At 38.5% G+C, this 13,379-nt stretch overlaps 1 long non-coding RNA gene across 1 annotated transcript in view; it reads left to right on the top strand.

The window, feature by feature from the left end:
* The window catches only part of LOC121419811, a 33,758-nt gene extending 21,128 nt beyond the window's left edge, over positions 1–12,630 (top strand). The window contains exons 2-3 of the long non-coding RNA XR_005970629.1: positions 8,614–8,715; positions 12,334–12,630. This is a non-coding gene — a long non-coding RNA (uncharacterized LOC121419811). The remainder of the gene's footprint in view (positions 1–8,613; positions 8,716–12,333) is intronic.
* Positions 12,631–13,379: the final 749 nt, after the last annotated feature.

Raw genomic sequence — 13,379 nt, 5'->3', positions numbered from 1 at the left:
TATCACATGGGGGAAAAAAAATTAAAGACACAGGCTTGTAGACTCCAGCGGGAAGAGAGTGTAGTGAAAAAAAAGGTTGAACCAAGTGGGTACTTTCTTGCCACCTCCTTGTACTTCCTGGTGGGTGTTTCATAAAGCTGTTCGTAAGATACGAATGACTCCATGATGCGCGACTGGTGATCCTTTCTTGCGCTATGTCATATCCCTGTGTAATTCAGTTATGACCTCAGAACATGTTCCAGTCGTGTGTAAAGTTGTGCGTAATTTTACGAACAGCTTTGTGAAACACCCCCCCTTATAATGCTAGTGGTTTAAACCCAGATTTTATGGCATCTAGGTCAGGTATGCAGCATACAACAGTGTGATGTCAACACGGAGGTAAATGTAATTAAATTCATTTAGTAATTTAGTATGGGGGAAATGAGATGGGGAGGGGGTGATGGGAGGGAGGGAGGAAGACCCCCTATTCTTTCAATTGACACCTTATAATAATAATAATAAAGGTATATTTACCCAGGGTAGCCACTTCAGTTCCGAAAACTGTTCTCCCAGCGGGCCCTGCTATTATTACCCGGCTAAGCTAGGCTACCTTCTCGGTGCACACAGCTTTTTGAAGAATTACTCCCTGCCGGTACCCATTTACCTCACCTCGGTCGAGTGCAGCACACTGTGGATGAATTCCTTGCTGAAGGAAATTACGCCATGGCTGGGATTTGAACCCACGACCCTCTGTTTAAAAGTCTGGAGACTGATCCACTGGGCCATGACGCTCCACCTTGATGCCTTTTGGTCAATTGCATTGGTTTAGCTGAAACAGCCTGCTTTTAGACACACCAACTGATCTTTGTATTCTACATTCACATGAAATGATTTAGTGAAAAATGTCACTGTTTAGTTGGAATGGCCTGTCAATACACATGTATGTCTGATGTATTCAAATTGATTATAAAATAAGAGAGAATTTTGAAGCAAAAAAAAAAAACATCTAGAGTGCAGAGAGAAATATGTCCAAATAATATACCCTCATGAATATTGAATAGCACAATGTTTTATTTTAAACTGGCTTTATGAAAAGAAACATTGTACAACAGAGTTTCAACAGAAAGGGAGGGGGAGGGGTATGGAGGAATTACTTGCAACTTTGCAAGTTGCAAGTATTCAAGGGGAAAAGTTGCAAGTAATCAAGGGGAAAAAATAAGAGGGATCATATATGATGTGCCATGCGGTATATTGGAAATGCATGTGCTAATATGGCAGATAAAACAGGGGAATGTATGATTAAAGAAAGGAAGGAAAATAACAGGATCAGGGGAGGGGAGGGGGAATAGGAAAATTAAAAAAAGATGTAACAACAAAGATGGGGCACAAAAATCAGAGGGAAGAAATTAATGATAGAAGGATTTTACTTAGCGCATATTAACTAGTATAGTTCCATATGCACTTTACAATTACTGAACAAAATATGAATATATATACGAAAGGACAATAAACAAAATATACCGTAATGAAAGAAATATGAACGAAAAAAAAAGAAACAATGTAGAAATATTGTCAGTATAGAGAAAAGCTATGGAGTAAGAATCTGAACTTTTGCATTATTCAGAGAGAAAGGAAACATGGCAAGAGAGAGAGAGAGAGAAAAAAATGGTAAAAAAAAACGGCTGTCTTGTAGGCCATCACAGTATGAGGCTGTTAAGTAGAGCATGAACAATCGACTATGTTTGCCTCCAGATTGAAATTGGCCGCTCGCTTTATTCCCTGCTCGACTTAGACTGTCTGCTAGCTTCAGACAATCTATTTTACTGGGAGTGATCTACCCTGCACCGTTCACACTGCCAAATCTTGAACATTGACAACAAAAACTGCGTACACCAAGTGTACAGTTGACAGAGCACAACACTAGTCATTTTACTGTGGTGTTAATTTATTGGTTTTAATTGAACACTCTGTGTTATTACACACTTTGGATAATTGATTTTACATTGTTTGGTGTTATGTTCAATCTCTATGGTGTAATTTTATTGCCTCAAGGTGTGGTCCTCTAGGGAAACCAACTGGTGTAAGTTTTAACACCCTATTAACAGTTTATAAACACTCCTTTTTCCTGGTTAGGGTAATCATCGTTTTGCTGGCAGTGGGGATGTGCTATATATTTGTCAGTATTACTGCTGATCATTTGCATAGGGGTAACTAGTTCGGTTCCCCTGATCATATGAAACATCAGAAATGTCATTGTATTCTAAGCTGTATTTTGTCTACATCCAAGCTAGAATACTTATTTTAAATGTCATGAATATCCTACAGGTTTTGCAGTATACATGTAGCTTGATGACTTTCAATCCACTGCCCTTATATAGGTCTAGATTATAAAAGAATAATCTTTTTAACAAAGAGAATAATTTTTTTTCACCGAAATATTCATGAATGAGCGAATATTGCATTGACGTTATAGTTCCTTATTACACCATTGCATGTCATGCCAGTAATTTATTTGTTTTTTAAATTAGAAAAATCGATGCAACAATTTAATTGGCAATGCCAGGGTATTCCATTTTAGGGGAGGGGCTGAAATTGCAAATATATAATTTGTATTTCATTAAAATTGGGTACAAATGACCAAGCTTCCCTTTCCTTTCTTTCCTTCATCCTTCCTCCTTTTTCCTCATCCTGAGATAATTTTATGATAGAGAAATTTGCATGAATTTCTTTCTCCCGATTCATGTCTGATTGTCAAATTAAAGAGAAATGCCAGTAGATGCAGTAAACACTGATTTCATGAGAAAGTCTGTAAAACCAGGCTTAAATGTCAGAATATCATCGAGGATCTAGATCTGGTACAATTACATAAACTGAACTTTGTGAAATCTTGAAATCTACGCTGAAAAATGTTCACACTGAAGATCACCAACACAGATAGGCACACATGGGACAGTGTATTATTATTTGCTGGAATAAAGACCCGATGAAGTGACCGAATCCGCGCTTATTTTGCTTATTTCTCAGCAATTACACAATTTCTTCCAGAATCCTTTGGCACATTTTTTATTCATACAAACAGACACTTGGGTGGTCATTATATTAGATTTTGTAAAAAGTCATTTTGAGATCGTTACCAAAACTGGAATTGTTTTTGAAATGTACTGTATGAACCCACCAATGATAATCAAACATAGGGTATCCGCGTCCCGTCTTACAAAGAGTTACGATTGATCAAATCAATCTCAACTCTATGGAAATCCATCCATACCGTCATAATTTTTTTCTACAAGAAATTTGCTCAATCTCCATAGTAAACAAAGAGAATCACACTGAATCTTCACGAGAATGATGAATGTATGAATGTAAATCATATCTAGAAAATATTTTGGACAAATTTGCATTTTAGATGTTGACGTTGCTGGTCGACCATAGTTGTGGTTGATTGGATCAATCGCAACTCCAATCCTAACTCTATGGATATCCATCAGTGTTATAATTTTTTCTACAGGAAATTTGCAAAATGTCCTTTGAAAATAGGAGATCACACCAAATTGTCAAGAAATCAATAAATTTATGGATATACATTCATATCTAGATTTTTTTTGAACAGACATGCATTTTATATGTTGACTTTGCTGTCTTTCCATAGTTGCGATTGATCAATCATAAGTCTTTGTAAGATGGGCCCTTGGTTTCCATTTTCCAGCCATGCATTATCAGCCAACTCCTGATGATATAATTTGCCAAGGTTTAGATCATGTGATATATATTTAAGCGGGACGCCCACAACATGCAGAAATGAGGTTGTATATTTACAGGCCAATTCACAGTGATATCATTTATCAGGTTTTTGATCAAATGTGGGACGTCTCCAATATGGAGTAATGGGTTAGGCCTATCAGGTGGCACAGTTCGCATAAATGTCATAAGTGGATCCAGGGGCCTGTTTCAAGAGTTAGAATTATTGTAACTTTGCCATTAACAGGGCTCGGCAGCCATGAATTACTATCAATATTTCCTTGAGGATTATACAATAGTGGCAACTTTAATTATTTAAAGACAATTGTTTTTATGAAACCGGGCACCAGAAAATGATAGGATTGTTTTATTAATGTTTGAATTTCGAATGTCTTTTTACTAGAAATATACAGTGTACATGTAGATGATGATGAATTAAGGACAACTTTGTGAAGATGAGGAGGAGGGAGGGGGAGTAAGGAAAATAGGGGAAGGTGATGGGAGGGGGTAGATGGAGGAAGGAGATAAGGGGAGGGGGGGGAGAGTGGGGGGGTGAGGAGAAAAAGGAGGGATGGGGGTGGGGCGTAGAGGGAGGAAGGAAAGGAGAGAGGGGGAGTGAGAAGGGGGATGGGGTGTAGAGGGAGGAAGGAAAGGAGGAGGGAGGGGAGTGAGGAGAAGAAGGGGGATGGGGGTGGGGTGTAGAGGTAGGAAGGAAAGGAGGAGGGAGGGATGGGGGCTGTGTAGGGGAGTAAGGAGAATAGGGAAGATGATGGGAGGGGGTAGACGGAGGAAGGAGATTAGGGGAGGAGGGAGGGAGAGGGGGGGGGGGTGAAGAGAAAAAGGAGGGATGGGGGGTGGGGTGTAGAGGGAGGAAGGAAAGGAGGAGGGAGGGGGGGGGTGAGGAGAAGGAGGGGGGGTGAGGAGAAGGAGGGAGGGGGAGCGAGGAGAAGGAGAGATGGGGGGTGGGGTGTAGAGAAAGGAAAGGAGGAGGGAGGGATGGGGGCTGTGTAGGGGACTAAGGAGAAAAGGGGAAGATGATGGGAGGGGTGTAGACGGAGGAAGGAGATGAGGGGAGGAGGGAAGGAGAGTGGGGGGGGGGGGTTGAGGAGAAAAAGGAGGGATGGGGGTGGGGTGTAGAGAGAGGAAGGAAAGGAGGAGGGAAGGATGGGGGCTGTGTAGGGGCGTAAGGAAAATAGGGGAAGATGATGGGAGGGGGTAGACGGAGGAAGGAGATGAGGGGAGGGAGAGTGGGGGGGTGAGGAATGGATGGGGCTGTGGAGGGGGAGGAAGAGGGAGAGAAGTGCAAATGAAGAGGCAGGAGGAGGAGGAGGAGAGGGGAAGAGAAGAGGATAAAGGTATAGAAGGGGAGGGGAAAAAGATAGACATGATGTAAAGAGTAGAAGGTGAATGGGTGGGGGGTGACTGTTTTATATTTAGTTTTTTTCTGCTTAAAGTGTACCTTTTTACAATCACATTGTCATTTTTTCATACATGTATCGGGGTTCAATGGGTTATGTTTTTTTCCGAGTAGAAGGAAGATGACACAGAAAATTGGTAAACTAGAGCCCAGACTACCCAACCAATAATGATGTAGGCAGGTTTTTGGCCAGGGTAGCTCTGCCAATCACATAAAGACAATGCTTGACCCGAACTACATTTATTCTGAAAGCTTCAGTTTCAGTCTTATTCATTTATTTGTTTCTTGAAACCAGGTTTTTGTATAGCATGCGAAAGAGAAATTTCATAATATAACTCCCTCATAGGAAGTGCCTTTGTACTCACTAAAAAAATTATTCAAACATTCTTTGACCGGAACGACATTTATGAAATTGTCTCATTTGTTTGTTTTTTTGTTGGTTAAATTAAGATGGGTAGTTAGTCAATATTGATAATGCAGTATTATACCACTAACATCATAATTTGTATGTGTTTTATATACTACATGGTCTTCCAACTGAAAAGTGCTTTAGGAAAGTGGTATTTACTTCTACACATGTCATTCAAATAACATGCATTTTTTTTTACTCTAATGTAAAATTGTTATATAGAACAATTGCTACGTACGTGTAGAACCTGGAGAAGGTCACAGTGCTTGTATATATTAAATAAAAATGACATTGGTTAAATCTGGGAGGACTTACTTTGACTAGAACAGAATTAGATATACTGAACTAAACAACAACAAAAACAGAAAAATAGATATGAATCTGTGATGCATATGATCCTGATGCAGAGTTAAACTGGAGGTTCACTTTCATAGGTTTTTACTGAAATCTCGTAAAAAGTAGATTGCATAAAATGTACTAATCCTCTATTTTCATCATCCATTGACCATTCCCTTGTAAAATTTGACACGGAAAATCCCTTTGTTCTCATAGGGTACTCCCCCTTGAAGACCCCCGGGCTTGTTCCTTCGTTGTAAAAATTTAATTAAGGAAATCCCATGAACTCAAGAAAAAGGGATGAGATCGCAATAAGAGAATGGAATATGCTACTCACAGAGTCTTATTAATTTTTCATGGGGTGCTCCCCTTTCAACTGGCTTGCAAAATATGATGTTTTGTTCCCTTCATGATAAAATTTTCATGGGAGATATATTAAAAGCTTTGTAGAAAAAGGTAATATCCCAATAAAAAAATGAGATGGTAAACAGTATCTAGACTCATGGGGCACTCCCTGAAGGAAAAAGAATTACACAGGGGCGGGGGGGTGATTTAGCCCCCAAAATGCTCAAAAGATCCATGGAAACCTAAAAAAAAGGGAGCCCTGGGAATGTTGCAGATGTAGGCAATAATAAATGAAAAGTAGCCCCCCCCCCAAAAAAAAAAAAAAAGAAACCTGGCCTGGCACTCCCCCTTTAATACACCCCTCCTCACTGACTTGGTTTTTTTCTCACGTGCATAGCAGTGAGACTATAGGCGCCGCTTTTCCGACGGCGGCGGCAACATGAAATCTTAACCTAAGGTTAAGTTTTTGAAATGACATCATAACTTAGAAAGTATATGGACCTAGTTCATGAAACTTGGCCATAAGGTTAATCAAGTATTACTGAACATCCTTTTAGAGTTTCATGTCACATGACCAAGGTCAAAGGTCATTTAGGGTCAATGAACTTAGACCATGTTGGGGAATCAACATCAAAATCAACATCACTTCCCCCCACCACCTTGCAGACCCCAGGCTTGCAAAATATGTTAAATGCCCGTCATGGTTCAATTAATGAATTCTGGAGAAAAGGACAATGTCACAATTTGAAACAAAATGTAGAGGTAAAACAGATTAAAAACAAAAAGTTAGACTCTTAATTTTGGTCAGGCACTCCCCTTACAGACCCCCAGAATGTACTTGTAGTTTTGATCTCTATTTTTCGCTCTGGAGAACTCTGAAGAAAGGGATAATATGACAATATAAAACAAAATTGAGAGAAATCAGAATAAAACAGAAGGTTAGACTCTTGCTTTTCGTGGGGCGCTCCCCCTTCGCGGACCTCCAGGTTTGCAAAATATGTTTTGAGGAAGGAAGCGTTTGAGCGCGCCTGATGTGAGGAGCAGTCGAGTGAGAAGGTGGCTGGCAGGAAAAAACAAGAGTTCAGATCAAAGTTAGGGAAGGAGTGATGGGGGGATAGATGGAGGGGGAAGGTGAGATAGACAGAATGGGAAAAGATGAGTGAAGGATTAAAGGAAATATCGGATTCTTCATATCAATGGTGTAGGTTGAAGGGAAGGGTGGAAGCTATAAGATACGTAAGTATGAGGTTGAAAGACAGTTTGATTTATCCAGCTCAGTGGTTGAGGGAAGAAGGGATGGATGGATAATGAAAGAGAGATGGATAAAATTGGAAGAAAGATAAGTGAAAGATTAAAGGAAATTACAGATTCTTCATGTAAGTGAGTGCAGGTTGAAGGGAAGGGTGGAAGCTATAAGATAAGTAAGTATAAGGTTGAAAGACAGTTTGGTTTATCCAGCTCAGTGGTCGAGAGAAGAAGGGATGGATAGGTAGTGAAAGAGCGATGGACAGAATTGGAAGAAAGATGGAGTGAAATATTGAAGGAAATATCGGATTCTTTAGGTCAGTTGCAGGATGAAGGGAAGGGTTGATTGTAAAAGAAAGAGGTAGAAAGGAAGAGAGGGGAAAAGTTTGAAGGACAATTTGATTCATCCAGCTCAGTGGTCGATGCAAGAAGGGGATGGATTGATGGATAGTAAAAAGAAAGATGGATAGAATAGGAAAAATGGGCATAAGATTGAAGCGATTATCTATTAATCAAGGATCAGTGATAAAGGGAAGGATGGATCTGAAGGAAGATAGGGTAGGAAGAGATGAGTGAAAGATTGGTTGTGACTTGAAGGTTTCCTGGCATTTGCTTTATCATACATGGTATTATACATAGAATCCCTGATTTTGATTGGCTGTAGAGCATCATGACCATGAGAGTTACCACTCCTTGACATAATTACCTCAATAATAACTGCATGCAATTGCAATTTGCTTAAACTTCTCAGTTATCAAAGTATTTTCTTTAAACTTGATCATCTATCTTCATGATGGCAATGCATGATAACTATGTGTTGGTGAACTATTATGTACATGTCATGAAACCTTTTTTGTTTCCATTCTGGAGTTCACTGATATGCTTCTGAGATGATTATATTAGGACGTTATCTGTTTTTAAACATTGTTACACACATTGATATAGATCATGTAGCCTATTTTCTTTAATCATGTGACGATAACACATGATTTTTCGTACTGCTTTCCCCATGAAAGAATTAAAATTCTAGAGTTGGAATCTCATGGAATTCATTTCTAAAATACCTCTCCCAATATATTCTATAAAGTACCATTCCCCACCATTTCACTTATGAGTTTTTCTCTTTCACTTTTTTTCTTTGCAGATCCCATTCCAGAGCTGGAATCTAATGGAATTTATTGTGGAATAAATCAGGTCTTAATGTCTGTTTTATTTTTATTGCCAAACAACCCACTATAGTAAAGAGGTAAGTGTTCACTCTCTGTAAAAACCATTCAGAGAAATGAGCTATTTGAATCTCTATTTGGGGAGGGGGAGGGGGGTGTTTGATGAGGCAAATAGTAGTTTTCACTGACAAAGTTGCTCTGAACCACTCAGATGCAAGCAACTTGACAGCTTATAGCAATAGGCCTAGTCGGAGAAAAATCACTTGAAAGTTAACTTCATGAAATAATCCTCAGGTTTTTGTCTCACCTGCGAAGCAAAGTGAGACTATAGGCGCCGCTTTTCCGACGGCGGCGGCGGCGGCGTCAACATCAAATCTTAACCTGAGGTTAAGTTTTTGAAATGACATCATAACTTAGAAAGTATATGGACCTAGTTCATGAAACTTGGCCATAAGGTTAATCAAGTATTACTGAACATCCTATTAGAGTTTCATGTCACATGACCAAGGTCAAAGGTCATTTAGGGTCAATGAACTTAGACCATGTTGGAGGAATCAACATCGAAATCTTAACCTGTGGTTAAGTTTTTGAAATGTCATCATAACTTAGAAAATATATGGACCTAGTTCATGAAACTTGGACATAAGGTTAATCAAGTATCACTGAACATCCTGCATGAGTTTCACGTCACATGACCAAGGTCAAAGGTCATTTAGGGTCAATGAACTTTGGCCGAATTGGAGATATCTGTTGAATTCCCATCATAACTTTGAAAATTTATGGATCTGATTCATGAAACTTGGACATAATAGTAATCAAGCATCACTGAAAATTTTGTGCAAGTTTCAGGTCTCATGATTAAGGTCAAAGGTCATTAGGGTCAATGAACTTTGGCCGAATCGGGGGTATCTGTTGAATTACCATCATAACTTTGGAAGTTTATTGTGCTAGTTCATTAAACTTGGACATTAGAGTAATCAAGTATCACTGAACATCCTGTGCACATTTCAGGTCACATGACCAAGGTCAAAGGTCAATGAACTTTGGCCGAATTGGGTGTATCTGTTGAATTACCATCATAACTTTGAAAGTTTATGGATCTGATTCATGAAACTTGTACATAAGAGTAATCAAGTATCACTGAATATCCTGTTTGAGTTTCAGGTCACATGATCATGGTCAAAGGTCATGTAAGGTCAATGAACTTTGGCCATGTTGGGGTTTTTTGGTGAATAACCATCATATCTCTGTAAGTTTATTGGTCTAGTTCATAAAAAGTGGACATAAGAGTAACCATGTATCACTGAACATCTTGTGCGAGTTAGAGTAGTATTCAAAGTCAGCACTGCTGCTATATTGAACCGCGTGATGCAGGTGAGACGGCCAGAGGCATTCCACTTGTTTATTCTTCAAATTGGCAACACTACATGTTTAGTTTGTGAAATTTATGCAGCAGAAATTCACTGAGGTTGACAAGCAATTTGCGAATTTGTGTAGAAAATGTGACCTTTTAAGTTTCCATAAATTCCATCAAAACTCCCTGGAAAATTTGGGAAAAAAAATTATCCTGCAGTTTCAAATTTTGTGGGAAACATTTGACTTTCTTAGAGCATTCCCGTACCAATAATACCTCAGTCAAATTTGCTTTACGGTGGCCGTACAGGTACAGCACATGAAAAAAAAACAGCCGTTTTATTCAAACTGCCATAATCGAGCTATTACAAAAAATGTTGAAACGGTTGTTTTTGACTCGCTGTACGGCCGCCGTAGAGCAAATGTGGCTCTGGTATAAGACTGCTTTACGAGAAGTGGTTCTGAAAACCAGTTCAGGAGACTGATGGTGATGAGAATGCAAGCAAAGCGATCTTCTAATTAGGTTTAATAAACTGGTTTAAGGAAATCGGTTCAGGGTCATAGTTTAGGGCTGTAACTGGTCAACTTTTTAAACCCTAGTTTATTTCAAAATACAGTTGTGTTAAATCTATTTCAACCTCGCTTTTAACCATGTTTTTAAAACTTTTTTTAGACAAGTGCCAACTGCAATTTCTTAAGTTGAGCGAAATAAAATTACAAATTTTCAGAAACTTGGACTGTGTATAGGAGGTGTAGATCATATACCCCACACAGGTGGGTCACTTGAGGGATTTATTCAAAGTAAATGGAGCGCGTTAACCTCCAATTAAAGTCAACAATGAGTAATTTTTAACCCAGATCTGTCGATTGTTCAGGGAATTGATCCAGTTTTAGAACATTTGATGTGGGAATCGTCCTACCACGTAGTCTGTCATGCGTTCATTGTGCTTGGGTGAATTATTGCATTTTAGCCCTATTTTAAAGTTCAAAGTAAGGTGACTTGATCTTACAGACTATATACAGTACAGAATCTGCGGCTTGCGGAATAACTTGTGAAATAAAGCATTGAGGTAAATTTAGATTAATCGCAACTTTGCAATCAATCACAGCTGCTGTATCCTAATTATTTTACTACAGGTCCTTTGTAAGCTTTACACAATGTAGCAAATTTTGGCGGGCGAGCTAAAAAGTTGCTCCAGATATTTTTTAAAGAATTTTTTTTCACCTGTCTAAAGCTCATGAAGTTGTAAGGCCTACTTTGGTTTTGTTAGACTAGATGCAAAATTCTGATTGCAAGTTTTTTGGCACAAGACTAAAACATTTGTTTTGTGTCCTATCACCCATCCTCCATGAAATAAAGTCTGAAAATAAAGACTATCATCAAGGGGAGGGAATCTGGTGCCAAATGAGGGTGACTTCACTGTCCTCGATGACAGCAGACATAAGGTCAAAGGTCGTGTAGGTCAGTAGTAGGTCTGGGAGTTGGCCTTTCTTTGAACTTGCGAAGGAAACTTGTTTTGATGCGAGGAGGTTTCGTTAGAGAGCTTCATAGCGAGGGAAACCTTGCTTTGGGTACCACATGAAGTTCTTATTGGTGAAAGTTCTGACGGACAATCTGCTGCTTGTGATTGTTTGCAAATGAGTGCTTTTAAAGGATTTTAGACCACTGTACCAACTTGATTGTGGATACTATGCTTGGATACTGCATCTTCTATAGGCAGGTGGATTTATGTATAAAGATATGTGAATCGTTCTAAACGTTTAATGTAGGTTCCTATGACTGATTCACTCTGCTAGGTTTTATGTTGGCAGCCAATGATGCCTAATGCTTCCAAACATTGTTGGAGCTATAGTCGATAGTGGTCGGCACTGGTCAGGCCCAACTGGTACAGAAAATTTCTGACCACCACGTATTATGAGAACACTGCTTCTGACTACAACTGATTTAAAAAGAAAAGTGTTCAAAAAACAAGTCCTTGCAAAGAAGAATTGTAATTGAACTCATTTCTGTCTTTAATCTTTTTTTTATATTCATAATTTAAGAGAAGCATTTCTATATTTGATGAATATTAGTTTATTTTCAAATGTTTGCCAATGTCAGATAGTTACATGGAGTTCATTCACTTTCTTCTTGGCCGAACAAAACTTTGTATTGCCGTGAAATACACGTAGCGACCAACTCTAAAGCAGCCTTAGCTAGAACACTGCTCCGATATCTCCATATTCTCTGTGCAAAGGTTGTTGCTACTGGGATTGGATATTCACTGCTTTTCTCCTCTGTTTCTGTTCAAAATCGCTCACCGTTTAATCTTGAAATTAATATTTCTTGTTCTCGCTTAACTCAGAAGGCCTTCTATGGAGCTATCTGTACATACCCAGGAATCTTGGACTACTATGGATATACTCAAATAGGACTGGATAATAGTAAGAAGGTAAGTGGGACAGGGTTTACATTCCCCCATTAGAGATAAGCATAAGGGGGGGGGTTCCCCTAAAATAGTTAAAATAAAAAAGCCCTATCAATATTGAATAAAAAGCCCCTCGAATAGGACTGAATGATCGTAAGAAGGTAAGTGGGACAGGGTTTACATTCCACCATTAGAGATAAACATGGGGGGGTGCCCTTAAATAAAAAATAGCCCTATTAAAATTGAATTAAAAGCCCCTCGATTAGGACTGAATGAACGTAAGAAAGTAAGGGGGACAGGGTTTACATTCCACGATTAGAGATAAATAAGGGGTGGGGGGTTGTTCCTTAAAGTAAACATTTCCAATGATAGCCGTAGTAAAATTGCAAAGGAAAGCACTTGTCGATCCAGTATAAAATATAATTTGGCTTGGACATTAATGTCATTGTAAATTATTTTACTTCAGTACAAAGGCCAATAAAATATATAAAAAATAATGTTGTAACCTAATGCAAAAAAGCAACTTTAACTCTATAAAAGAATCCTTGAAAAAGCACATGTAACCGTATTTGATTCAGTAAATATTCAATTTGAATTTGTTGAAATGTCAATGAAAAAGAACCTTTATAACTTATTGCAAAAAAAAACCCCTGTAACTCTCAATTTAGTTAGATTTATACCAAAAGTAATTTGGACAGAATCTAAGAAAAAGATTGTCCCTTTTAAATAGAAAATATTCCCTCCTACACGCAGTCACCTCGATGATGTACAAGGAAATTATTTTTTCGACTATCAATTTATAATTTTGTTTCTGTAAAGCGGTTTATGGATTTATATTATTGCATGCACTCCCTAAGCTTAATTTATTTGCATTAAGAAAATGGAAACGTGTCTTTTCCGTTTTGCCTGAGAGCTTGGATTGAATAATAAACTCTTAAAAAGTTTCAAACTAAAATATGGTAATAACCTTACTGGATTTTCCA

Source organism: Lytechinus variegatus, chromosome 8 (assembly GCF_018143015.1).
Source record: "Lytechinus variegatus isolate NC3 chromosome 8, Lvar_3.0, whole genome shotgun sequence".
Taxonomy (NCBI): Eukaryota; Metazoa; Echinodermata; class Echinoidea; order Temnopleuroida; family Toxopneustidae; genus Lytechinus; species Lytechinus variegatus.
Note: the sequence above shows the minus strand (reverse complement) of the source record. Positions and strands in the feature narration are given on the sequence as shown.